Source organism: Perkinsus marinus, assembly GCF_000006405.1.
Source record: "Perkinsus marinus ATCC 50983 genomic scaffold scf_1104296959606, whole genome shotgun sequence".
NCBI classification, from domain to species: domain Eukaryota; phylum Perkinsozoa; order Perkinsida; family Perkinsidae; genus Perkinsus; species Perkinsus marinus.
In genome coordinates, this window is record NW_003206362.1 from 1 (window position 1) to 1,142 (window position 1,142).

Here is a 1,142-nt window from a genome sequence, read left to right on the forward strand (position 1 = left end):
ACTCAATCACTACATAAGTGATATGCACCGCTAGTCTAATGGTTAGGATATCTGCCTTCCAAGCAGATGGTCCGGGTTCGATTCCCGGGCGGTGCAGTTCGTATTAACGAGAGTGGGGACTCTAGGCTATCGTGGAACAGTTATGCTCAGCACGTCAGGGCGATACAGGAGGTTGTACGCATGAGCAGCTCGGCGCAGTGGATAGCGTGTTGGGCTCATAACCCAAAGGTCCCTTGATCGAAACAAGGAGCTGCTATTCATCACAATACACTCGAGATGGTTATCAAACTGAGAGGTGCAGCTTACCGACTGCATAGATCAGTCTTACCGATAAATTTCCACTAAACAGAGTTGGTGTTTTCGTACCATTCCATGCGATTGGCCCAACCGTGCCAGTTCAGGGGAAAAACAACGTCAATAAAGCGTTGTCCGTGCATAGAAAAGAGCTATTCACCTAGAGCAGAACTCCTTGCAGGAATACACTCGAGATGGTTATCAAACTGAGAGGTGCAGCTTACCGACTGCATAGATCAGTCTTACCGATAAATTTCCACTAAACAGAGTTGGTGTTTTCGTACCATTCCATGCGATTGGCCCAACCGTGCCAGTTCAGGGGAAAAACAACGTCAATAAAGCGTTGTCCGTGCATAGAAAAGAGCTATTCACCTAGAGCAGAACTCCTTGCAGGAATACACTCGAGATGGTTATCAAACTGAGAGGTGCAGCTTACCGACTGCATAGATCAGTCTTACCGATAAATTTCCACTAAACAGAGTTGGTGTTTTCGTACCATTCCATGCGATTGGCCCAACCGTGCCAGTTCAGGGGAAAAACAACGTCAATAAAGCGTTGTCCGTGCATAGAAAAGAGCTATTCACCTAGAGCAGAACTCCTTGCAGGAATGATGAATGACCGCTCGGTACCTCAGAACGCGTTGCGAAGATGAACCAACAGCCCAAATTCACGAGCCGCCGCATGCGGATTCAAAATGTGCTTGCAATCAGGAACTTCGATGTCACGAAAAAGTTGTGCAGCTTGTGCCGAGCTAGCTGTAGTATGCGATGGGAACCTTACCAGTTAGAGTTATCAATCGAGATAGAATGCGGCCTACCATGCGAGAGATATAGTAGCAGTTCGCGATC

General features: G+C 47.5%; 2 non-coding genes across 2 annotated transcripts; both read left to right on the forward strand.

Moving 5' to 3' along the window:
• Positions 1–24: 24 nt before the first annotated feature.
• On the forward strand, positions 25–96 carry Pmar_PMAR016791. The gene has a single exon. It is a non-coding gene; the product is annotated as a tRNA-Gly (tRNA).
• An 87-nt stretch (positions 97–183) lies between these two features.
• On the forward strand, positions 184–256 carry Pmar_PMAR016792. Its single transcript has one exon. It is a non-coding gene; the product is annotated as a tRNA-Met (tRNA).
• The last annotated feature ends 886 nt before the right edge of the window (positions 257–1,142 follow it).